The 24,554-nt window shown below is 44.5% G+C and overlaps 1 pseudogene across 1 annotated transcript in view; it reads left to right on the top strand.

The window, feature by feature from the left end:
* LOC311233514 (vacuole membrane protein 1-like) overlaps positions 1-24,554 on the top strand; it is a 337,120-nt pseudogene that overhangs the window by 157,990 nt on the left and 154,576 nt on the right. The window contains exons 8-10 of the transcript in view: positions 2,284-2,363; positions 3,136-3,243; positions 15,053-15,115. The product of the transcript in view is annotated as a vacuole membrane protein 1-like (transcript). The remainder of the gene's footprint in view (positions 1-2,283; positions 2,364-3,135; positions 3,244-15,052; positions 15,116-24,554) is intronic.

The following is a 24,554-nucleotide window of genomic DNA, read 5'->3' as shown; positions in this document are numbered from 1 at the left end:
ATTTCATTAATTTATATTTATATTTTATTTATATGGCTTTTGATTTCTATACCAAGTGACATACAGGCATTCTAGTTCAAAAGTAATTAATTTAAGTGAGTCAGAATAAAAAGTATTAGTATTCTTTCATCTTTGGCGTGCGGAAAATAAGGGTGCTACCTTTGGTAGATATCGAATGCATTCATCCAAATGGTATGTGGCCTTCATCATCTTGATCCAGGAGAATCTAGTTGGAGTTTTTTCCCCTGCTCAGTTCCCAGTATTTCGGAATGACACCCAAACGCATTAAAGCACCTCTTCCCAGCAAAGGTATATAGCGAGGAAAGGTCTGTGTCATTGCAGTGGCAGTGAAAAGAGGCTTTTGTGGAGTTGGAGGATAGGGGAGAGACTGCTGAAAAGGGAAGAATTTGTGAGTCATTTGGAGTGTAGTGAGTCTATAGTCTTGTTCTCACATTACCAAACATAACAGAATTAAAACTACAACTATAAGGACACAGGCATGTTAAGCTGTTTATACATTATCCCAGGTTTAAAACTAAAAAAAAGTTAAATGTTTAGATGTTATAGATGAATATTTACATTAAATGGCAGGTGAATTTCTCAGAGCAGCATGCTGTTTTGCAGTTTTTTGTTGCATTGATGGTCATTCTTCAAACAATCTGTTATTTCTAATAGTATTAGCATGTTTAAAATCATCAACACAGCACCGTCCGAATGAATACAATTTTGTTAATTATTATTATTATTATTATTATTATTATTATTATTATTCATTTACAGGTGATTTCACAGTGTGATGAATGCACAAACAAGAAGGTTTTCCAGAAGAGAGTTATTCCGTATCTCTATATATAATATATAGACACAATACACTTTGATTTGAAAGAATGTGGAACAAATTAACCTAATAAATAGTACAGTAATTGTATAGTTCACACTGAACTTTATGAATTCGATGAAAGGCACAGAAACCGTTGTCGGTTTTGGTAGCACAACGATGAATAGTTTTACCACATTAAAATCCCCCCATCCTCTGACCCAGTAAAATAAATCTATTTGTCATTTGTTTACAGTACATTTCTGTTGTACACCTACTTGGTCTGATGGCCTGACAGCCTGATTAATCAATTTATCATCAGTGGTCATCGTCATTTCATTTAGCAAAGCTGATTCCTTTGACATTTTCAGAAAGTTTAAAGTTGCATCTCACTATTTCACTCAGTAGACTTGATACAAACAAGAGTATTGATATACATTATTCATATAATTTATACAGCAATTCATTTCTAATATGAAGTGGGAAATATGTAATGACATCACACCTCTATTAGAATAGAATATAAGTACTTTATTGAGCCCGAGGGAAATTCAGCACTACAAATCGCTCACAGTAAACATTTAGGTAGTCAAAAATCACAAATCAGGGACAGCGAGGTCCGTTTTGTATCAACACAAATACAGCTAACACTAGCATCAACTGATAGGCCAGAAAATAAGCTTTCCAACTATATATATACTGTATTTTGTATGTGGTCGTATGGTACAGTAGTAGTAAAATAACAGAACAGACATAATCTTTCAATTTGAGGAACAGGCAGACTCCACTTTGAGGTTGAAGGTGAAGAGTGTAACATGGTGGTGAATGGCATAGGTGTAGCTACTTTCTAACTATAGCTAAAAAGACATGTCCCAATTGTTCCCGTGTCCCAAACGACCCCGCTCTCCCCTACTTATCTAAAAAGCTACTTTTAGAATAGCCTAATAAACGCTGCCTAGAAGATCTCATTCACTATTAACAGGTCTCAAATCCTTAATTTTTTATAATTGCATCAGTGATGAAATTGCATCAACTTTTCAAAATTGATGCGTCATATTCCCTCCGCCACAGAGGAAATGTGTCACATTTAAACAGATCTTTATCAAAATTTCAATAGTGCAATCGTTCAGTCTGATCATATTAAAGGTACTCAATTGATCTGATGTGGGCTCCAAAATAATTGTTAGTAATTTATCATAAGTGAATGTGAAGGCCATGTTGTAAAAATAAACGTGTAGAATAATTGATTTGTCATGAGTTATTTTATTGATACATTTGATAAACTGCAACTAATTGAAAGGTTTGTAGATTGTGAAACCAGTCATTACAACGTTTAAGACTGAAAATGTAGCATTGTTTCTTAATGAATGAATGATGAATGAATTATGTATGCAAATTGTATGAGTATATGAGTGTGGTCATATACATCTTTTTGTCCTTATCGAATACCATTTAATATCTTTCAGGACATTGCCACAAGAGCAAGATAGCAGTGCAGAAGATGGTTCAGAAGATTGGCTTCTTTGGCATTCTAGTGTGCGCTTCTGTAAGTGAAAATACATATTAAATATTAACATATTAACTTTATCTTATTAAGAATCACCTCACTTTACTGGCCCCTTTCTTGTATTATCATAAACATTTGAAGAGCTGTTTTTTTAATGCAGTTTATTGCTCAGTTTTTCCAATGTTCAGATGCTCACATCCTCTAAAATGTAATTATCTTATCAGCAGATAATTATATTCTACAGTAAGCTATACCTTAATGCCAGCTCTCGTTTTGGTGTCTCACATTTCAAACAGTGGATATCTCATATAGGAATTCTGTTGTGCACGTTTTCATTCAAATGAAAATGGTGCAGATGAATTATTAGACATTTCTAAAATATCAAAGAATGCAGCGACATCAAATGTCTGTTTGATATCAGATATTCTTGGGGCAGTATCACTTTGATATGTTAAGATACCCCTAATAATATCATACATCAGCGTCAGTTGAATTGCATCTCCAGAAAGTAAAATATACAGGAATTAAGTAAAATTCACCACATTTTCTGAAATAACTCCCATTCATTGTTTCCACAATACAAGGTTTAGCATGAGTGTGATGGGATAGTGACTCCACACACACAGAGGACAATGTCAACTTTTAAGTCAGGTGAAAAAGTGAAAGACACCATAATGAGAGATACAGAGTGTTCACATAACAGCAGCAATGTGTAAACTGAGTCAAATGACAACTGCTACATAGACTTTTTTGTTGTTGTGTCTCATAATTATCCTGGTCTGATTTGAATTGTTCCCCCCTCCCTCTCCAGGTTCCTAACCCCCCTGCAGGAATAACATGTGGTCACTTTCTGGTGCCTTTCTGGACCTTTTTTGGTGCAACGTTGATTGGGAAAGCTGTCATCAAAATGCATATTCAAGTGAGTTAAATTTAAAGAATATTATGGAAATATACAGCTTTTTGTTTATGAGCTATAGAGTTTGTGTGGTGATTTGTCTGTTTCTGTAATAATGTACAGTATGTCTCACTATTGCAACAGTATACATGTGATATCTTATAATCCCATGCGGTCTAGGTACATTGATGGTATGACAAAAAAAAAAAAAAAAAAAAATCAATCAATCACTTATAAATAATGATATAAGCTACTTCATTTCAGCAACTTACTACAGATACAATGTGAATGGATTTGACAGAAAATGTAGTAGCCTCCTTCTTCATATTTTTTTCCAGTCCACATAACATGTATTTTTCTCAGAGAAAGTCTGAGTAAACAGAGTAAAGTGCTATTTGTACAAATATATGACGATTGCTTTGAATCAACAGTTTAAGATACAGTAGTTAAAGGGAAAAAAAAGTCATCAACAGCATCTTTCTGTACTGTACTCAACTGTAAGGAGGCCATTTTGTGCAGTGAAACTAGAGGGAGGCGTCCATTTTGTGACAGCTGCTGCAGCACCCCATGGTGTAGTGTAGACAGTAGTTCCCTGCTCTGCTGGCGAGACTGCAGTAGATTAAGTGCTGGAGTTTGAATGGCACAAAGAAAAATATGAAATATATGATAGAACTTTATCAACTTTGACTCTGTTTAATGTGCCTATGAAATATAAGAAGAAAAAGAAAGAATCACCATTAGCACATTATTTTATGGACCTCAAATCTGAAAATAGTTTGTGTCCAGGAACACATCATCGATAACCGTTGTGCAACTGACTGAATCTGGAATGGCATTCTCTGTCCTAACACGGAGAGGAAGACTAAATAATTTCCCACTTCGTCATCATCATCATCATAACATTACCTACAACTCATTGTTTCTGGGGGGGGGGGGGGTGGTGGCTGGGGGCGGTGAGGTGGAGTGATATGAGCCCCGTGGCCGATAATCGTGTGTGTGTGTGTGTGTGTGTGTGTGTGTGTGTGTGTGGGCGGTAGGCAGCACCATAGGAACAGATCCAGAGTCCCAAGGGGTCGGAGGTGTGGTTCTTCTGTCTGAAAATAGTCCAGCCAGGAAAGGAGACAACAGAACACACACCAGGCTCACCAGCACAGCAGGCAGGGGGACCCCAGTCTCTCATAGGCAGGGGGACCCCAGTCTCTCGTAGCCCCACCACCACGTGTATATTTTCCTGTGCTCTGTTAATGCAGGGAATTCTAAATAATTTGTATTGATGTTTTGAATGTGTCGTCATGGGACATGGTTTTATATTTATTGTGTAAGCGTGTGAAAGGAGAACAGAGATATAATACAATAAAGGTATTTTGGAGAACAGGTGACTCTCCCTCATGGGCCTAAGCGGGAAGAATACAAGGGGATTTTGAAGGTGTGTGTGTGTGTGGGTGTGTGCGTGGGCATGGGCGTAATACTCAAAGGAGCCTCGATGCTTCAAAGGGTGTTTGTAGGTGTGAGTTTGTACTTGTAGTTTGGTGTGTTTTACAGGAGGGACTTGCTGTGCTTGCTTGAGAGTTCTATGTCAATTAAGCTTCGGGTCCTAAAAGGGAATCGTGCTGAATAGTTCATGTCACCGTCTCTGAGTTATACTTTGTGTTGTTTCTGTTTGACTTCCAGATGTCGGCGTGCAGACTTGTCCACAGGGCTTTGGGGGGAAAAGCGTAAACATTTTCAATACTACATCGAGGTCCAGTCTATGGGAGAGGGGGGCCCAGGGCAGGGTCTTTTGCTCAGGACATCAGAGTCTAGTCTGTATGGGTGAGGGGCCCAGGCAGGGGTCTTTGCTCAGGGCAACAGGGTCTCTGCTCTCTGTGAGTTGCCCTTAATAAAATATGAAGAATTGTCCCTCTAGTGTGACCTTTTGGTTATATTACAAAACAATATTGAAAGTGTATTTTTAATGCTCCCTTTCAGCCAGAAATTAGATGTCAGCAACATATAGTGCAAAATTGTAATCCCCCCCCTCTCCATGTATGTTACTGCTTCCGGAAGATTGATGACTTTAGAATGGGAATCGCAAATCATCACCCTTGGTCGTTGTTTGTTTAACGCTACAGTAAAGGTTTCTTACATGTTCTACATACGTGCTTTATTTTTATTTCTATTATTGGGGATCCTTGCTTTTACACCCTTGAATTTGTACCATTTTTCCCCTCTCATTATGCTGGCAAGGGATATATCTCCTGTGTTGTTAGTTAGTTGTCTCATGAGGCATTTGTGTATTGGGAGTTATGATATGATAATGATATGATACATTACGATACACAACCAATAGTTACATCGGCCCGGGGCGCATCCCAGGAAAGAAAGAGAAACAAAAAAGACAGGAACAATACGAAAACAGAAAAAATACATGCAGGCCAACCAAGCAGATAGAGAACGGACAGACATAATACACCAGTCATACTACAATACAAAACGAGCTCATGGATTGTTTATGGCGAACAAGGACAAAGTTAGAGTTACACGTTTCCTAAAAGTCCTTCCGGTAAGCACCTATAGGGGCGTTAATGCTTTTGTCCGTCTGGAGTTTCTGGCATTGTAATCTGTACAAACAATTAGTCAAAACAATTGAACAAATGTGATGCACAATGGGATGTCATTATGGGATAAAACTGTGGTAATCCTGTGTTGTTGTTTTTTTGCACGCACCAAATACTATTGTAAACATGTAGTATTTCTATGATAAAACCACTTGAATAATGTTGTGATTCACCTTAAATGTTGATGATACAATATTCAACTATAGAAATACTATATGGTGAATCACTAGTATTTATGTGGTAAATCTATATTGTGTGTGCAAAATAAAACCCCACAGGAATACTATAGGTTATACTATAGTTAATCTTCCTATGGGCCACGCCTTTATGAATTAACTTCTTGTCAGCCATCAGACTTTATAATGCATCAATGTGCCTCACTGCATCACTGAGCACAGGGTGACAGTACTATCTTCCTGGACTTTTACTTTTAGACCGACACAATTTTACACTTACTGTATATTCTGGATATTTTTACTGTATATTTTATATTAGAATGTAACATAGGACATTTTATATTAGTATATTTTATATTAGAATGTAACATAGGAAGTGGATATCCCGGACCATATTTTATTCGTAGGCTTAGTTTATATTGTTATTCGTGACTTTTTGTTTTTGTCTACCTAAATGTTTACTACCGTATTTACTGTGAGCGATTTGTAGTGCCAAATGTCCCTCTGGATGAATAAAGTATTTCTATTCTATTCTATTTAATTGTAAAGGAACCATTTTTGAGAACTAACTCATGCAATGCTTCCCTCTGTGTGCGTGTGTGTGGTATTGTGGGTAATAACAGCCGGCGATAGCACTTATCAGTGCTATCAGTTAAAACTAACTTCCCTCTGAAGTTTGATGATGCAAAACCATGTCACAACTTCCAAGCAGGGAGGAAAAACAACACGTTAGTCAGCCTTCCTCTGTCGTCCATGTTGTCTCGTAGCTGTCTGCTCTGTGTGGGGGCCCAGCGGTAAACGGGTCGGTAATGACTAACTTTTTGGGACTTTGTTAGTGGGGGGGATGCAGGGGTGGGCAGAATACAAAAGATATGTTCCCAAGTACGATTAGAATAAACAGAATCTTACTCGAGCGCAAATTAAAATCCGAAATATCCGTTCAGGAATTTGCCTGAAAAACAATTGGAATGAAAACAAAACATGTAGGTTACAGGTTACAGTTACGGTGTTTGTGTTGTTGGTGGAGTGATATAAGGAATTCATTTTACAATATGAATATGTCTTCTTCTTCTTCTTCTTCTTCTTCTTCTTCTTCTTCTTCTTCTTCTTCTTCTTCTTCTTCTTCTTCTTCTTCTTCTTCTTCTTCTTCTTCTTCTTCTTCTTCTTCTTCTTCTTCTTCTTCTTCTTCTTCTTCTTCTTCTTCTTCTTCTTCTTCTTCTTGAACTATACTGAGTAACAGTACAAATGAAAGTAGACTAGGTACAAAGATAATTAAAAGTCCTTGGAACATGTACTACTCAAGCATACTGTACTCCTGTCTATCTCCGGGCACATGTGGGCTTGATTTCAGTTATGACTGCCCACCCCCCATGGCCCAGTTGCCTGTCTGTCCATTCCGGCCGGGTGAGTAAGCAGCAGGAACAAGACAGGACACAGATTCTAACCCCCACCCTACTGCACAGTGTTAGAGCCATGACACATCTCCTCAAATTCCCCCACTCCTCCATCCATCCATCCACCCCCCCCTCTCCCTCCGTTCTATATTGAATCAGTTGTGCCCCCCCCCCCACATCTCCTTCCCTCCTCTTCTGTAATGTGATTTCCTGACCTATAGTGCACTGTGTTGGTGGTGACATGGTGTCTTAGAGCAGGGACATGGTGTCATAGAGCAGGGACGTGGTGTCATAGAGCAGGGACGTGGTGTCATAGAGCAGGGACATGGTGTCTTAGAGCAGGGACATGGTGTCATAGAGCAGGGACGTGGTGTCATAGAGCAGGGACATGGTGTCATAGAGCAGGGACGTGGTGTCATAGAGCAGGGACATGGTGTCATAGAGCAGGGACGTGGTGTCATAAAGCAGGGACATGGTGTCATAGAGCAGGGACATGATGTCATAGAGCAGGGACATGGTGTCATAGAGCAGGGATGTTATGTCATAGTGCAGGGACATGGTGTCATAGAGCAGGGACATGGTGTCATAGAGCAGGGACGTTATGTCATAGAGCAGGGACATGGTGTGTCATATAGAGCAGGGACATGGTGTCATAGAGCAGGGACATGATGTCATAGAGCAGGATGGTGTGTCATAGAGCAGGGACATGGTGTCATAGTGCAGGGACATGGTGTGTCATAGAGCAGGGACATGATGTCATAGAGCAGGATGGTGTGTCATAGAGCAGGGACATGGTGTCATAGTGCAGGGGCATGGTGTCATAGAGCAGGGATGTGATGTCATAGAGCAGGGACATGATGTCATAGAGCAGGATGGTGTGTCATAGAGCTGGGACATGGTGTCATAGAGCAGGATGGTGTGTCATAGAGCAGGGACATGATGTCATAGAGCAGGATGGTGTGTCATAGAGCAGGGACATGGTGTGTCATAGAGCAGGGACATGATGTCATAGAGCAGGATGGTGTGTCATAGAGCAGGGACATGGTGTCATAGTGCAGGGACATGGTGTCATAGAGCAGGGATGTGATGTCATAGAGCAGGGACATGATGTCATAGAGCAGGATTGTGTGTCATAGAGCGGGACATGGTGTCATAGAGCAGGATGATATGTCATAGAGCAGGATGGTGTGTCATAGAGCAGGGACATGGTGTCATAGAGCAGGGACGTGATGTCATAGAGCAGGGACATGATGTCATAGAGCAGGATGGTGTGTCATAGAGCAGGGACGTGGTGTCATAGAGCAGGGATGTGGTGTCATAGAGCAGGGACATGGTGTCATAGAGCAGGGACGTTATGTCATAGAGCAGGGACATTGTGTCATAGAGCAGGGACGTGATGTCATAGAGCAGGGACGTTGTGTCATAGAGCAGGGACATGGTGTGTCATAGAGCAGGGACGTGGTGTCATAGAGCAGGGACATGGTGTCATAGAGCAGGGACGTGGTGTCATAGAGCAGGGACGTGGTGTCATAGAGCAGGGACATGGTGTCATAGAGCAGGGACATGGTGTCATAGAGCAGGGACATGGTGTCATAGAGCAGGGACATGGTGTCATAGAGCAGGGACATGGTGTCATAGAGCAGGGACGTGATGTCATAGAGCAGGGACATGGTGTGTCATATAGAGCAGGGACATGATGTCATAGAGCAGGGACATGGTGTCATAGAGCAGGGACATGGTGTCATAGAGCAGGATGTTGTGTCATAGAGAAGGGACACAGTGTCATATAGCAGGGACATGGTATCATAGAGCAGGGACATGGTGTCATAGAGCAGGGACATGGTGTCATAGAGCAGGGACATGGTGTCATAGAGCAGGGACATGGTGTCATAGAGCAGGGACATGGTGTCATAGAGCAGGGACATGGTGTCATAGAGCAGGGACATGGTGTCATAGAGCAGGGACATGGTGTCATAGAGCAGGGACATGGTATCATAGAGCAGGGACATGGTGTCATAGAGCAGGGACATGGTGTCATAGAGCAGGGACATGGTGTCATAGAGCAGGGACATGGTGTCATAGAGCAGGGACATGGTGTCATAGAGCAGGGACGTGGTGTCATAGAGCAGGGACATGATGTCATAGAACAGGGACATGGTGTCATATAGCAGGGACATGGTGTCATAGAGCAGGGACATGGTGTCATAGAGCAGGGACGTGGTGTAATAGAGCAGGGACGTTATGTCATAGAGCAGGGACATGGTGTCATAGAGCAGGGACATGATGTCATAGAGCAGGGACATGGTGTCATAGAGCAGGGACATGGTGTCATAGAGCAGGGACGTTATATCATAGAGCAGGGACATGGTGTCATAGAGCAGGGACATGGTATCATAGAGCAGGGACATGGTGTCATAGAGCAGGGACATGGTGTCATAGAGCAGGGACATGGTGTGTCATAGAGCAGGGACGTGGTGTCATAGAGCAGGGACATGGTGTCATAGAGCAGGGACGTGGTGTCATAGAGAAGGGACATAATATCATAGAGCAGGGACATGGTGTCATAGAGCAGGGACGTGGTGTCATAGAGCAGGGACATGGTGTCATAGAGCAGGGACATGGTGTCATAGAGCAGGGACATGGTGTCATAGAGCAGGGACATGGTGTCATAGAGCAGGGACATGGTGTCATAGAGCAGGGACATGATGTCATAGAACAGGGACATGGTGTCATAGAGCAGGGACATGGTGTCATAGAGCAGGGACATGGTGTCATAGAGCAGGGACATGGTGTCATAGAGCAGGGACATGGTGTCATAGAGCAGGGACATGGTGTCATAGAGCAGGGACATGATGTCATAGAACAGGGACATGGTGTCATATAGCAGGGACATGGTGTCATAGAGCAGGGACGTGGTGTCATAGAGCAGGGACATGGTGTCATAGAGCAGGGACATGGTGTCATAGAGCAGGGACATGGTGTCATAAAGCAGGGACATGGTGTCATAGAGCAGGGGCATGATGTCATAGAGCAGGGACATGGTGTCATAGAGCAGGGACATGGTATCATAGAGCAGGGACATGGTGTCATAAAGCAGGGACATGGTGTCATAGAGCAGGGACATGGTGTCATAGAGCAGGGACGTTATGTCATAGAGCAGGGACATGGTGTGTCATATAGAGCAGGGACATGGTGTCATAGAGCAGGGACATGATGTCATAGAGCAGGATGGTGTGTCATAGAGCAGGGACATGGTGTCATAGTGCAGGGACATGGTGTGTCATAGAGCAGGGACATGATGTCATAGAGCAGGATGGTGTGTCATAGAGCAGGGACATGGTGTCATAGTGCAGGGGCATGGTGTCATAGAGCAGGGATGTGATGTCATAGAGCAGGGACATGATGTCATAGAGCAGGATGGTGTGTCATAGAGCTGGGACATGGTGTCATAGAGCAGGATGGTGTGTCATAGAGCAGGGACATGATGTCATAGAGCAGGATGGTGTGTCATAGAGCAGGGACATGGTGTGTCATAGAGCAGGGACATGATGTCATAGAGCAGGATGGTGTGTCATAGAGCAGGGACATGGTGTCATAGTGCAGGGACATGGTGTCATAGAGCAGGGATGTGATGTCATAGAGCAGGGACATGATGTCATAGAGCAGGATTGTGTGTCATAGAGCGGGGACATGGTGTCATAGAGCAGGATGATATGTCATAGAGCAGGATGGTGTGTCATAGAGCAGGGACATGGTGTCATAGAGCAGGGACGTGATGTCATAGAGCAGGGACATGATGTCATAGAGCAGGATGGTGTGTCATAGAGCAGGGATGTGGTGTCATAGAGCAGGGATGTGGTGTCATAGAGCAGGGACATGGTGTCATAGAGCAGGGACGTTATGTCATAGAGCAGGGACATTGTGTCATAGAGCAGGGACGTGATGTCATAGAGCAGGGACGTTGTGTCATAGAGCAGGGACATGGTGTGTCATAGAGCAGGGACGTGGTGTCATAGAGCAGGGACGTGGTGTCATAGAGCAGGGACATGGTGTCATAGAGCAGGGACATGGTGTCAGAGCAGGGACATGGTGTCATAGAGCAGGGACATGGTGTCATAGAGCAGGGACATGGTGTCATAGAGCAGGGACGTGATGTCATAGAGCAGGGACATGGTGTGTCATATAGAGCAGGGACATGATGTCATAGAGCAGGGACATGGTGTCATAGAGCAGGGACATGGTGTCATAGAGCAGGATGTTGTGTCATAGAGAAGGGACACAGTGTCATATAGCAGGGACATGGTATCATAGAGCAGGGACATGGTGTCATAGAGCAGGGACATCGTGTCATAGAGCAGGGACATGGTGTCATAGAGCAGGGACATGGTGTCATAGAGCAGGGACATGGTGTCATAGAGCAGGGACATGGTGTCATAGAGCAGGGACATGGTGTCATAGAGCAGGGACATGGTATCATAGAGCAGGGACATGGTGTCATAGAGCAGGGACATGATGTCATAGAACAGGGACATGGTGTCATAGAGCAGGGACATGGTGTCATAGAGCAGGGACATGGTGTCATAGAGCAGGGACATGGTGTCATAGAGCAGGGACATGGTGTCATAGAGCAGGGACATGGTGTCATAGAGCAGGGACATGGTGTCATAGAGCAGGGACATGATGTCATAGAACAGGGACATGGTGTCATAGAGCAGGGACGTTATGTCATAGAGCAGGGACGTGGTGTCATAGAGCAGGGACGTGGTGTCATAGAGCAGGGACGTGGTGTCATAGAGCAGGGACATGGTGTCATAGAGCAGGGACGTTATGTCATAGAGCAGGGACATGGTGTCATAGAGCAGGGACATGGTGTCATAGAGCAGGGACATGATGTCATAGAACAGGGACATGGTGTCATATAGCAGGGACATGGTGTCATAGAGCAGGGACGTGGTGTCATAGAGCAGGGACATGATGTCATAGAGCAGGGACATGGTGTCATAGAGCAGGGACATGGTGTCATAGAGCAGGGACGTTATATCATAGAGCAGGGACATGGTGTCATAGAGCAGGGACATGGTATCATAGAGCAGGGACATGGTATCATAGAGCAGGGACATGGTATCATAGAGCAGGGACATGGTGTCATAGAGCAGGGACATGGTGTGTCATAGAGCAGGGACATGGTGTCATAGAGCAGGGACATGGTGTGTCATAGAGCAGGGACATGGTGTCATAGAGCAGGGACATGGTGTCATAGAGCAGGGACATGGTGTGTCATAGAGCAGGGACGTGGTGTCATAGAGCAGGGACATGGTGTCATAGAGCAGGGACATGGTGTCATAGAGCAGGGACATGGTGTCATAGAGCAGGGACATGGTGTCATAGAGCAGGGACATGGTGTCATAGAGCAGGGACATGGTGTCATAGAGCAGGGACATGGTGTCATAGAGCAGGGACATGGTGTCATAGAGCAGGGACATGATGTCATAGAACAGGGACATGGTGTCATATAGCAGGGACATGGTGTCATAGAGCAGGGACGTGGTGTCATAGAGCAGGGACATGGTGTCATAGAGCAGGGACATGGTGTCATAGAGCAGGGACATGGTGTCATAAAGCAGGGACATGGTGTCATAGAGCAGGGGCATGATGTCATAGAGCAGGGACATGGTGTCATAGAGCAGGGACGTGGTGTCATAGAGCAGGGACGTTATGTCATAGAGCAGGGACATGGTGTCATAGAGCAGGGACATGGTGTCATAGAGCAGGGACATGATGTCATAGAGCAGGGACATGGTGTCATAGAGCAGGGACGTTATGTCATAGAGCAGGGACATGGTGTCATAGAGCAGGGACATGGTGTCATAGAGCAGGGACATGGTGTCATAGAGCAGGGACATGGTGTCATAGAGCAGGGACGTTATGTCATAGAGCAGGGACATGGTGTCATAGAGCAGGGCCATGGTGTCATAGAGCAGGGACATGGTGTCATAGAGCAGGGACATGGTGTCATAGAGCAGGGATGTTATGTCATAGAGCAGGGACATGGTGTCATAGAGCAGGGACATGGTGTCATAGAGCAGGGACATGGTGTCATAGAGCAGGGACATGGTGTCATAGAGCAGGGACATGATGTCATAGAGCAGGATGGTGTGTCATAGAGCAGGGACATGGTGTCATAGAGCAGGGACATGGTGTCATAGAGCAGGGACATGGTGTGTCATAGAGCAGGGACATGATGTCATAGAGCAGGATGGTGTGTCATAGAGCAGGGACATCGTGTCATAGTGCAGGGACATGGTGTCATAGAGCAGGGATGTGATGTCATAGAGCAGGGACATGATGTCATAGAGCAGGATGGTGTGTCATAGAGCTGGGACATGGTGTCATAGAGCAGGATGGTGTGTCATAGAGCAGGATGGTGTGTCAAAGAGAAGGGACATGGTGTCATAGAGCAGGGACGTGATGTCATAGAGCAGGGACATGATGTCATAGAGCAGGATGGTGTGTCATAGAGCAGGGACATGGTGTCATAGAGCAGGGACGTGATGTCATAGAGCAGGGACGTGGTGTCATAGAGCAGGATGGTGTGTCATAGAGCAGGGACGTGGTGTCATAGAGCAGGGACATGGTGTCATAGAGCAGGGACATGGTGTGTCATAGAGCAGGGACATGGTGTGTCATAGAGCAGGGACATTGTGTCATAGAGCAGGGACGTGATGTCATAGAGCAGGGACGTTGTGTCATAGAGCAGGGACATGGTGTGTCATAGAGCAGGGACGTGATGTCATAGAGCAGGGACATGGTGTGTCATAGAGCAGGGACATGATGTCATAGAGCAGGGACATGGTGTCATAGAGCAGGGACATGGTGTCATAGAGCAGGATGTTGTGTCATAGAGAAGGGACACAGTGTCATAGAGCAGGGACGTGGTGTCATAGAGCAGGGACATGGTGTCATAGAGCAGGGACATGGTGTCATAGAGCAGGGACATGGTGTCATAGAGCAGGGACATGATGTCATAGAACAGGGACATGGTGTCATAGAGCAGGGACATGGTGTCATAGAGCAGGGACGTTATGTCATAGAGCAGGGACATGGTGTCATAGAGCAGGGATGTGGTGTCATAAAGCAGGGACATGGTGTCATAGAGCAGGGGCATGATGTCATAGAGCAGGGACATGGTGTCATAGAGCAGGGATGTTATGTCATAGAGCAGGGACATGGTGTCATAGAGCAGGCACATGGTGTCATAGAGCAGGGACATGGTGTCATAGAGCAGGGACATGGTGTCATAGAGCAGGGACGTTATGTCATAGAGCAGGGACATGGTGTCATAGAGCAGGGACATGGTGTCATAGAGCAGGGACATGGTGTCATAGAGCAGGGACATGGTGTCATAGAGCAGGGACGTTGTGTCACAGAGAGGCCCTCTGTGACAAAGAGGGGCCTCTTCATGTCTGCTTGATTGTCCGTCTGTCGACCCCCAAAAGCATTAGCCTGGCCGTGCGTGTGGGGGGGGGGGGGGGGGTATATGGATGAGTGTACTATGAGTGTACTGCCCTGTACTTTAACCCCAGAGGACCTCATGGTTCAATGACTTGATTCTCTCTCCTTCTTTCCTCCCTTCTGTTCTCCCCTCCCCCTCTTTCTCATAATACAGTAACTGTTTGTGATCATCACCTTCAGTAGACACATAGTGGAGCAAAATGGTGACCCTCATTGGGTGAGTAAGCCTGACACTGAGCAATGCTGAGTCTTGAGTCTCTGTTGGAAACTGAGTGTGTGTGTGTGTGTGTGTGTGTGTGTGTGTGTGTGTGTGTGTGTGTGTGTGTGTGTGTGTGTGTGTGTGTGTGTGTGTGTGTGTGTGTGTGTGTGTGTGTGTGTGTGTGTGTGTGTGTGTGTGTGTGTGTGTGTGTGTGTGTGTGTGTGTGTGTGTGATCCACGTGCATATGGGGCAGATGAGGAAAGTAGTAGGAGTTGTATCATCGATACATGAAAGGGTTAATTCAGAGCAGTAGTAGTAGGAGTTGTATTATCGATACATAAAACTGACGGGTGAGAGAACTTTGGTTGTGTGGCATTGAGGTAATCTTTTTTTTTATCAAATATTTTTATTTCCTTTTTCATTTTATACACAAAACAAGACAAACACAATACAACAATAATAATAATAATAATAATAATAATAATAATAATAATAATAATAATAATAATAATAATAATAATAATAATAATAATAATAATAATAATAATAATAATAATAATAATAATAATAATAATAATAATAATAATAATAATAATAATAATAATAAATAATAATAATAATAATAATAATAATAATAATAATAATAATAATAATAATAATAATAATAAACACAACCTCACAATACCATAATAATAATAACAACAATAATGACAATAGAAATAACAAAAATAATAAATATAGAACATAAATATATTTTTTTAATAATAATATTATCTCAGACACCACACAAGACATTTCCTCCCCCACTCCCACCCCCCCCACCCCAGGACCCCTGGACCCCCCAGGATCAGCACCCGACCCCTCCTTGCCGCTAGAACACAGCCTTTACTTTCTCTGCCGCTGAGGCCCATAGTTCAATGCTGGACTGCCCAACCCCTATCACCCGGGCAGTAGAGATCTCCATATAAATGACATCCAAAAGTGTCAGAGACCAATTGAGGTAATTTATGCCCCATTTAGGAAAACCTGCCTTGTTCTAAATTGACTTTGATGAAGGTCCTCGTCTTGGACGTGGCAGTGAATCAAGTGGTGGCAGTGGTGATTTTTGGAGGATGACATTTTCTGTATAAAATGTTATTAAATATATTTTTTGTCAGACACTAAAAAGGCATTTCATGACTTTTTAAGTAAGGAGATCAGACAATAATCTCCTCTGACTTCTCAGTCATTCACTGGTCTATCCATATACTCTAGTTATTGATGGTTATGATTATGGACATAATAGTAGTGTATTTCAGATTGCTTCACATGAGAAGATAAACTATTGCAATAGCAGTCTTTGCTTTGCCTTGTCACCTCATAGCCAACAGTCTGCTAGTGATTTGACATTGTCAATCAATCAATCAATCAATCAGATTTATTTATAGAGCACATTTAAACATGACACATGTCAACCAAAGTGCTGTACAGAGGGTAAATACACATAGATACATCTAGACAACATATAGACAACAATCACATCTCAGTTGCACGGGGAGGACACACAAGCAAACACACAGGCAAACAGGGCATGAGTCAGTGTACATCGGGAAAAGCTAATAAGTAGAAGTGGGTTTTGAGTCTAGACTTGAAGGCATCTGTCGAGGGGGCAAGCCTAATGGAGCTGGGGATGCTGTTCCACAGTTCAGGGGCTGAGACAGCAAAGGCACGGCCCCCCCTGAGCTTAAGATTGTACGGATCACTAGCGGAACGAGGCGGCTAGTCTTGAGTATTACAGATATCTTTAAGAGTGGATCACCTGAGGTGCTTTTCCCCCCCCATCTAACACATAAGGCTTTGTCTGGTCCCGCTAGTGTCAGATCACTCTGGCCAGCTAGCTTACTACCTTAGAGGGAACGAGGACCTACAGGAGTTTCTGGTGACAGGAGCTTCTGCTATTGCTCTTCCTGTGTGTCTATGTTTGGGACTTAATAGGATTCCTAGGGTGTATGGAGGACTCTCAGAATACTCATGGAGAGTATGGGGGTATGTGGATGACTTGTGGATGGCATTCAGGTCCAGTCTCTAAAGATTTCAGATAATATATAAATCATAAACCTTCTGGTGAAAATATAGGAGGTGCAAAGTCAAGAGTTGCAGAGCTCAATTTATTTAAAATTTAAATATATAAATAAATAAGATCAGGTGAACATGCTAGGGGGAGTAGGGAATTATTATTTCAATAATTCAAGACGGCATAAATTAATATATGGTGGACTTCATAGGTCCTTATGGCCAAGTTGTTGTGCATGAGTAGACGCATCTCTGGGTACCAGCTTCACGACTGTATGACTCGGGGGGGGGGGGGGGGGGGGGGCAGGTTGTTGAGGGCTTTGAATGTGATGAGCAGAATTTTGAAGTGTATCCCGTTATTTATTTAGTGAAGCTTGTGAAGGGCAGGGGTGATGTGGTCAGAGCAGCGGGTGGAGGTGAGCATGCGGGCAGCAGAGTTTTGGACATATTGTAGTTTATTGAGGATATTGTTTTGGTAAAGGATGGACCAGTGTTTCAGCAGAGAGTGATAGTGATGGACCAGTGTTTCAGCAGCAGAGTGATAGTGATGGACCAGTGTTTCAGCAGAGAGAGATGGACCAGTGTTTCAGCGGAGAGAGATGGACCAGTGTTTCAGCAGAGAGTGATAGTGATGGACCAGTGTTTCAGCAGAGAGTGATAGTGATGGACCAGTGTTTCAGCAGAGAGTGACAGTGATGGACCAGTGTTTCAGCAGAGAGTGATAGTGATGGACCAGTGTTTCAGCAGAGAGTGACAGTGATGGACCAGTGTTTCAGCAGAGAGTGATAGTGATGGACAGGTGTTTCAGCAGCGGATAGTGATAGTGATGGACAGGTGTTTCAGCAGAGAGTGATAGTGATGGATCAGTGTTTCAGTGGAGAGTAACAGTGATGGACCAGTGTTTCATCAGAGAGTGACAGTGATGGACCAGTGTTTCAGAAGCAGAGTGATAGTGATGGACCAGTGTTTCAGCAGAGAGTGATAGTGATGGACCAGTGTTTCAGCAGAGAGTGACAGTGATGGACCAGTGTTTCAGCAGAGTGAGATAGTGATGGGCGGCGACGGTGGAAATGTTCTTGAGGTGGAAAATGGCTGTTTTGGTTATCTGGTTTACATGGGGGAGGAATGAGAGGGTGGGGTTGAGGATGATGCTGAGGTTGTGAACATGAGTGGAGGGGGTGACAATGGAACCATCAATGTTGAGGGAGAAGGGTGGAGCGAGTGAGGGAGTTTCGGCTGAAAGTTTATAAAAATCCCACGGAAAATGAGTGTTTTACAAAGGTTTTTGTAATGTGTGTACCGCAATAATTCAGTGTGATTATCCAAAATGGCCATCCGCTGCCAATCATTCAGACACGCGGACGTGGTCACTCTGAATGGCTTGTCAAATGACGGCGGATATTATGTCTTGTGTCTCGAGACGAGAAGCACGCAATAGGTTGAGTGAGGTGACGATCGAAAGGCGGCAAATTCAACTTTCCAACAATGTATTGGATGATCGGGAGAAACGCAGCCCGGCCACGGAGGACGAGCACAAAGTGCCACAAAGTGCGCAAGCGTACGTGGCGGCCCATATGGTTATAGGATAACCGTATGTTATATTATCATATAGCTTATGCTCTGCTCTATTGGAACACAGGAGCTGAGCAGAGCGGAAGCTCGACAAATGTACCGGCTGAGGAGAAATGTCGCTAAGTGAAAAAATGTCTTGCTGTTCAGAAAATCCTAAAAATCGAAATCTTGATTTTTTTTACATCTTTGAACTGTCATTAATGTGTTCCCTTATTTGCCCTCATTTGCAAACTTAAATACAACTTGTAAATGAGGTAATTATTGTTATATAGTTCGACAAGGATTTTCTCTTATAAGGTGGAAAAACTACAAGCTGCGGGCTATTCGCTGGGTGCGGCCTGTCCGGGTATCAAGTACGGTACTTATGAGGTGTTAAAAAACACACAGACACAATTTAGCTCTCCTTTCTCAGAGAGAGAATAACAATGTTAATACACTATCTTAATGTTATAAGTTATAAGCAACGTAACGTGTGACAAACGCAGTGTCTAAATAAAAAAAGATAAAAAAAGAGGCCTTGACCGCCGTCATAAAACGCGTGTTTTAACTTAATTAAAAACCATTAAAACACAGTTAGAATTTTATGAGCGAACGGATTTCGTTAGAGTGCATTTATTGCAACCTAATGGCTAAAAAGTAAATTAATTTAATACGGAAACGGAGTGATACAAATGGCTTTTCATCGGAGCGAGAGGTTATTGTTGTTTTCACGGGGGGCCCTGATGTAAACTTTTTTTGCTGAAGACAAACGCGCGGCTGGCAATTCAGCACGGATTTGCTGACGCTGAATCTGAACATTGAACATTGACTATCTTATTGCTATCTTACCGTGTTCGACCCAATCAGCAATACCAACTGAGTCACTAAGTTCCCCTCTACCTGTGCGAGCTGCTGCGCTAAAGAAATACAACGGGGCTCTATGGAGAAACCATGACACTCCCCTGACTGAAAGTATAATGGGGCTCTATGGAGAAACGTGAAACGTTTGAAACGTGAGTCTGACGTGGACAGCAAACAGGTCTATTGCTTTGCGCATTAATTAACAGATTGAGACATAGCTGATGAATTCCGTCTGCCAAAGGATCTCTGCTCAGAAACAGTCATCAGCGGAGTCGTATCACTCTACCTCTGCTCCGTTCTGAAGTTTCCTGATACCTCCATCGTCTCTTGACCAGCTTCCCTTCTCTCTCTCTCTCTCTCTCTCTCTCTCTCTCTCTCTCTCTCTCTCTCTCTCTCTCTCTCTCTCTCTCTGTATATCTTACCTACTCTCACTAGTTACACTGCTGGCCAGTATGACTTACTACCATAGTGTCTTTATACCTGTATCACTGTACATATTAATACTATATCTATATCTGTACATATCCCTTACCTACTCTTACTAGTTACACTGCTGGCCAGTATGACTTACTACCATCGTGTCTTTATACCTGTATCACTGTATATTAATACTACAGCTCTGTACATACTACGCACTATTACTCAGTAGTACTAATTCATATATTTTATACCCAGTTTAATCACCTGTACATTGTATATTACTGTTGCACTTTACTGTTACATTTACACTCTGGTTGGATGCCAACCCTCTTTTCGTTGTACTGTACTTGTGCTGCGTGATGACAATACATCTTAAACGAATCTCATTGCAGTCTCTCATATCTCATATCACTTGTGCAAAACTGTTGTAAACACATGTCTCTATAGACACACAAATCCACATTTTTATCTTACTTTATTCTAATCTATTTAGTATTTTATTTTGATGTAGCCTTTCCTTCAGCCAATACCTTGACCCCCAACATTACATGGCTTATGTGAGGCTTCCAACAAACCTTTCACTACCACACTACAGACGGTAGGGGTGGACGGTATGGTCTAAAATTTATATCACGGTATAATTTGAAGCATAGACGGTAACGGTATATATCACGGTATCATCGTTTTTGATAAAACAAATTTTTATTTTATTTTATATAATTTTTTTTTTTTATAAAATATATATATTATATAATTAGACTTGTACTTGTATTATCTGCGAGACATCGCCACCACGCAACAAGCTCCACTGTCTGTGTGTACTCTAGTAGCCTCCAGCTACGGCCAGGATTCTCCGGAGCTGCACCTGGACCTATACTCGAGTAGCCTCGAGCAGAGCTACGGCCAGGATTCTCCGGCGCTGCACCTGGACCCTATTGGTATAACGTTACTTAACTGTGCTCAGCAAGCCCTCAGCTCGAATACGCATCGAATCAGTGTTATAAGACATTGATATCAGGAGCTATCTGTAGCTACTGCTAGCCGGATATATAACATTAATACAACGCCTCAGTGAATTATTTAGTTCAATGGGACATTTCGTTTTGAACGGTGAACTAACTTGCGTTAACGTGAGCTAACAGCTAACAGGTATCATACACGTCTCTACTAGACTTTGTGGAGCGTTTGTTGATGTCAGGAGCTATCGGTAGCTGGCCGACTAGATACCGTTCGGTTAGACAATGCCTCATCATGTATTAAACTAAAAGTGAATAGTTGACTGGGTCATTTTGTAACGGTAGCTAAGCTAACGTTAGCTCAGGGAGACGCCGCCGTCCTCCCGTGTCCCGTCCCACTAGACTACTAGACCCGTGTTTACATGCGTGCGGTAGGGGCTGGCACGCCCACTGCGCGAAGCCTCCTAAATAACTTTTTCCAGTTCGCACATATCTATTATCTATGACTAATTCTATTTATTTTTAGGGGCAAATGCGAGTGAAATAGTCGCGCTGTGGTTACATGACGTCATTGCTATCTACCGGTTACACGGTATAGTCAAAATCCATACTGTAACTGAGGGGTTACAAAACCCTGACTGTATTAAAGATTGTGATAGATTAAACCACTGCTAATTATCATTATTATTACTTGCCAGAAAGTACAGTTAATTATGGCAGACACTCAGAATAATACGGCACGGTGACAAAGAAATATCATTTCGAATATTTATTGTTATGCAGCAAATTGTACAGAGATGGGAATTAAGGTTGCGCTTGTATGGCGAAGAATATGAATAAGTCAGTCAGTAGCAAACGTCAGTTGGAATGAATAATTCCTACGATGGGGTACTAGACTAAACGCCGCCTGGCGTAGGATGGCAATATAGGGGGAAACGCTGGTACCGCTGGAGACAGGGGGTTTCCTCCCAGAGATGTAAGCTCTGGAGGAAAGAAGAATGTTCGGATACTCAGTCTGTTCAATTGAAGAAAGGGGGTTCTCGTACGGAATCCAGTCCTTGTAATCCAAATGCTCAGCAACAAAGCAATAGCTGTAATCCAATTGCCCGATAGCAATGACGATAGCTAGCCAGCTTCGGTCCTCGAAGCTAGCCCGAAGTAAATCTTCAAGGTGGTTAAATCCAAACGACAGTGGGTATTAACGAGGCTCTTCTCCAAGGGTAGTACGTTCCACAATCACTATAATCCAACCAATACTGGTTCTGCAATCGCCGCCGTAGGTTCCAATATGCACATGTCCAGTAGGTTCCACGACTAGGCCCTCCTCGTGTACTGGCACCAATGTATTTAGTCCACGCACACTGGCTAAGGTTTCACTAGCTACTAAACGAACAAACTGCTGGGTAATGCTACACACGAACGAACTGCTGTTGGCACGATTCACACTAAATAACGACTCTTTACTTCACATTAAGCTAAGTCGAACTTGACGTTACTGCATTAACTCTGACACTTTTACTATTCACTTCGCACGTGGTTCACAACACTCTGTTTAGACGAACTGCTTGCACTTCACTGTTTTACCGAACGCAGAACGAACTGCTGCTGTTCGCACCTGCCACGATATATATACTTAAGTGGCTTTCTAGTGCCAAACCTCAGCTCTCGTCTCGAATCAATGCGCCGGCTCCAGGCATGCTCCAACATGCCTGGGCTCGCCTTTGAACCTGACTTTAGCCAAGAACGTTATCCAATGAGGAAAGTGAATATTACTAGGATTCAAACGCAGGCTTAAAGGGATATGAATTGTATATATAAATAATATACAAGGTATATAAAACAATAAACGTAGATTCTCAGCTTTTAATCTGGCCCTTCACAACAGCCGCCTCCTAATTAGTCCGCACCTAATTAGTTTAAGGGAGACAGATTAATAGTCCAGTCAACTGCTCAATACTTGTTGTGAGGAGTAGGGCAATCTACAAAGTCAGTGGGTCATGGTCGTCATCAGGGGAGTCAGGGATCTCCGGCATCTCTATCAGCTTCGCCACGGGTCGGGTGTAAGTCCGCCCTTGGACTATGACTTCTGCCGCTCTGACCTTCCCATCGGCACCAGTAATCACTCTGCTCACGCGGCCGGCCGGCCACGTAGCTCGGGGTAGTGACTGGTCTATGATCATAACGACTGTGTCCACCTTCAGGTTGTCCCTGTCCTTTACCCACTTCTGACGGGCTGGAAGGGATGGTAGGTAGCTTAGGAGGAAGCGGGCCCAAGACTGGTCGATCTGTGCTTGGTTGTGTCTCCACATCTTCCGTCCGTTCCTCTTGTTCTGTCTGTACACCGTCTGAGGAGGGGCCGGGTCCGGCCGCCCCGTCAAGAGGTAGTTTGGGGTGCTGGGTTCGAGGTCAGCTACGTCGCTTGGAGCGTAGCTGAGGGGGGTGGAGTTCGGAACTCCCTCTTCTTGAGCCCACGGTTCTCTCACAGGCATCTCGTCTAATGTCCATAGCCTCTCAACGGGCTGTACGAGAGAGTGGCCTGTGTCGCTCACCTTTGTGTACAGGCAGCGTGTGGACGTGGGTTGGCTGGTAAGTCCGTAGAGGGGGCCCTGGAGCGTCCACCCCAGTCGGGTCTGAACCGCGACTGGGCATCCTTTGGGTCCGATGTGGGCCGCCTCGATTGGGACAATGAGGTCCGCGTGGTCGGAGCCTATGAGCAGGGTCGGTGTGGCGCCGTCGATGAGCGGTATAGGTAGTCTGCGTAGGTGCGCGTACTTCTCCATCAGCTGTGGGATGGGGTAGTCGTAGCTCGACAGACCTATGTCATGGCTTGTAAATGCCTTAGTGATGCTGTACCGCTTCTCGGGCTGCTCGACCGCTGCTATTGTGAATGAGACGTTTTCGCCCTTTATGGTCTTTAGGTCTTGCTGAATAGTACGGATTGTCATTGTTTCTTCGGTACCCCGCAGGCCCAACTGGGCTGCGGCGGAAGCGAGGAGAAGAGTCTTTTCTGACCCATCGTCGAGGACGGCATAAGTGTCCAGGACCTTGTCCTCGTAGCTCAGGAGCACTCTGACCACTTTGATGAGCACTCGGGGGCTCCCACTATACGTGGGGTCGATGTGGAGCACTGCTGTTGGTGAGTTGCCTTGTAGGGCTAATCTCCGCTTGGGGGCCTCGCACAGTGATCGGCGGTAAGGGGCTTCTGGGGGGTCAGCCGCAATCCACTGATCCATTTTCGGCGATGGTCAGTCCCTGGAACGCGTCGCACTGTGCCAGCCAGTGTCCTCTGTGGCAGTAATAACAGGCGATCTTCCATTCCTCTTTGTCCGGGGGGTTGTGACCTGTCTGTGGTGACACCGACTCGGCCTGGTACGAGTAGCACCGTGGCTCCCAGTGTATGCAGCGACAGTCAGGACACCAGGGGGAGGGTTCAGGACTGGTCTGTGGTGACACCGCCTCGGCCTGGTACATCACCGTGATGGGCCGACTTTGGTTTCCTGGTGGGCGCTTGTTGCTCTCATGCAGGACTTCTAGGTGGGCGCCGTCACACTTGCCGCATCTTTTCTTCAGGCGGCACTCGGCTGCCATGTGGCCGCACGCGCAGCGGAAGCAGCTGC

Source organism: Notolepis coatsorum, assembly GCF_963971535.1.
Source record: "Notolepis coatsorum genome assembly, chromosome: 8".
Lineage (NCBI taxonomy): Eukaryota > Metazoa > Chordata > Actinopteri > Aulopiformes > Paralepididae > Notolepis > Notolepis coatsorum.
Note: the sequence above shows the minus strand (reverse complement) of the source record. Positions and strands in the feature narration are given on the sequence as shown.